This window comes from Chrysemys picta, unplaced genomic scaffold (genome assembly GCF_011386835.1).
Source record: "Chrysemys picta bellii isolate R12L10 unplaced genomic scaffold, ASM1138683v2 scaf5356, whole genome shotgun sequence".
Taxonomy (NCBI): domain Eukaryota; kingdom Metazoa; phylum Chordata; order Testudines; family Emydidae; genus Chrysemys; species Chrysemys picta.
Genome location: NW_027058056.1, coordinates 1 through 2,898, shown reverse-complemented (window position 1 = coordinate 2,898; position 2,898 = coordinate 1). Strand labels below are relative to the sequence as shown.

Here is a 2,898-nt window from a genome sequence, read left to right as displayed (position 1 = left end):
ATCGTTTGTGTGTGTGTGTGTGTGTGTGTGTGTGTGTGCGCGCACGCGCGCGCATATTAGGATTTAAATATGCGTGCCAAAAATAAAATGCTTAAGGTTTCTTAAGATAGATCAGTCTTTCCATTTTTGAAAGAAAATGGTGAAATCGGCAGCACCTGCAAAAGCAGTAAACAGGGAAAGTAGAAGAATCGTGGATAATTAATATCCATCAGACAAAGAAATATTTGGTAGCAAATATATTCTCAGCTGGTATAAATTAGCTTAGATCTATTGATTTTGAAGGAGCAAGGAGCAATACTCTTTTTCATCACCTGAGGATCTCAGTCAATGTGATTTCACACAGATTCTATCTATCTATCTATCTATCTATCTATCTATCTATCTATCTATCTATCTATAAAATCGGGAGTAGTCAATAGGAGGGCCTTAGGCCAAAAATCCAGACCGTCAGATGCTTTTGAACAGATCCCAATATCTTTTTATATACTTATTATTATCATTATTGTTATTATTTTTTTTAATTATTTTCTCCGGGGTCTGGACCTTGACTATACCTTGACCAAGAAATGTGGACCTTAACAAAAAATAATTGACTACCCCCTATCTGGGAGATTATTGTTTCAAAGTATGGAGATGGTGTAGCATAAAGTATCTGTCATATTTTGTTTATTAATTATTGTAAACAAACTATGATTATTTTGCATATAGATTCCTAATTAAAATACAACAAAACATTTACACACATTTTCTTGTCATTCAAACAAAGAAAATCAATCCATTTGAAAGGTCACTAAAAATACTTAAAGCCATAAAGTTCAGAACAAAAATTGCCATATGATCAAGGGTTCCAAAAATGCTCTTAGAGCTGATGTTGGTTGTTGCCAGTATAGAAATATTTGCAAAAAACAGTTTCCATTTTGTCTCGAATACACAACGTTCTGAAATATTCCTTTTGGGGACTGAAATGTTCTCTGTTTGATCTTTACTCAGAGGTGAATATTTCTGGAAAGTCTGAACAAAATTTCTTTCTCCAATTTTTATATATATATTGAGGGGAAAAAATCTCATTTTCAAACAATTCCCCCCCACACACAACTTGCAGCTCATACAGAAATGAGTGACATTTTTAATTTGGCATGCAAGGGGTTTGCGGTGGAGGCTGACAGCTTGTGCCCCCCCATGTAATAACCTCATGACCCCTTGAGGGGTCCTGATCCCCACTTTGAGAACCCCTGCAATAGCATATAGCTACACTGCAATTGAAAACCTGTAGCCTGACTTGGGCTCAAGCTAAGGAGCTATTTAATTGCCGAATAGTCTGGACTGTAAGAGCCTGAGGGTCCCAAGCTCAGGCAGTAGCCTGAGTATCTAAACCTGCAATTCAACAGCCCCTGAGCCAATTGTGGCTATCTAATTGCAGCATAGACTACTCTCAGAGGCAAATTTGAGTTTTCCTGTTTTGTTCCTCCTGGAGGTCTCAATAGATAACAGTATAATAAACTTCAACACACCTCACCCACAGCCACCCAAGAGGTGGAATTGAACCACTCTGTTGCTAGACAGCTACAGGTTTGAAGCCTGCACCCCAGACCACTGAGGATCACCTGGGCAAAGAAAAGAAGCTAACACCAAAATATATAAAGCACCACATAGATAAAACCTTCACAGTGAGGGTTACGTAACACAACGGGGGAGGGGTCAGACTGCCTCTGTTTCTGAGTGTAATGTGGCCAGTTGGTTTCATCTTTCTAAAAGAGGTTTATTTTCTCCTATGAGGACTTAATAGACTGGCTGGCTGAATAAGGAAAACATAAACTCTCATTTGCATCCAGTGCAGATACAAAGGATCCTGGGAGACTGATCAGCTGCCACGCTGTACCCTTATCCAGAATTACAGGGCTTGATATAGTAGCTTGGGGAAGACATCAGTGCAGTTTTTTGAAGTGGGATGTTGCAGATTTAAAGGGGCCAGGCATTGCCAGAATGTTTTGAGAGCACATTTCCACACAGATTAATGGCTTCTCCAGCCCTCTGCAACAAGCCAGAGGGGGGTCACTGGGGCCACTTCTTAAAGGCTCTGTGTTCTATTCAACTCTCCAGTTATTGATATTGCATCCATCCTCTGTGTTTCCCTTCAAGCTGGGGTGCAGGTGATTTTGTATGTTCCTCCTCACAGAGAAAGCATCTCAACAAGGAGGAAAGATTTAATAGCCGCAAAGCATGACAGCTTGGCTCTTCAGAAATGCCCAGGAAGAGATGAAATGCCTTATCTAGGTTACAGAAGAAACCTGTGCCAAGAGCAGGCGTCACACTAAGATGTCCTATTCCATCGCTTTAGCACAGACAACAGCTCTCCTCTTGGCTGGAAGCTTTTCAAGGGAAGAGCCTGACAATTGTCATCTGAGCACTGAACCCCTGCTAGTCAGACCTGAGCTTAGAAACTGTGACAGCTTGAACTCAAGAGGCAGGTTTTGCAGAGACAGACATCAGATACCCATAGTCTACCGGGTGACCACGCTTGACAGCAAAAACCAGGGGCTTTAACCCTGCTGCTGTTGTCACTGTCTATCTTTCTGGCAGAAGAGTTCCTAGAGTCATAGATTTTTAAGGCCAGACGGGACCATTGAGATTGTCTAATCAAAGCTTTTGTATCTTGGGAAGGGCACTGGTTTACCCCACAAAAAATCTCCCAAGTTCCAAGGAGGCAGCGCAAAATGAAGGGGAGCCAGCCCTGATTTGCAAAGATGATGGGAAACAAACTCAGAGCCTTGCGGATTGGGCACGGAAGGGAACACCGAACGCACGCTGAGCAGCTCACACTTCTACTCTGGGATTTCCACCTGGCCCCCGCAAAAGGATGATCCTCTGGCAAACCAAAGTCACGCTGGGACGAGATTT

At 42.0% G+C, this 2,898-nt stretch overlaps 1 non-coding gene across 1 annotated transcript; it reads right to left on the bottom strand.

The window, feature by feature from the left end:
* Nucleotides 1-1,523: 1,523 nt before the first annotated feature.
* Nucleotides 1,524-1,610, bottom strand: TRNASTOP-UCA (transfer RNA opal suppressor (anticodon UCA)). Its single transcript has one exon. It is a non-coding gene; the product is annotated as a tRNA-Sec (tRNA).
* Between the last annotated feature and the right edge of the window lie 1,288 nt (nucleotides 1,611-2,898).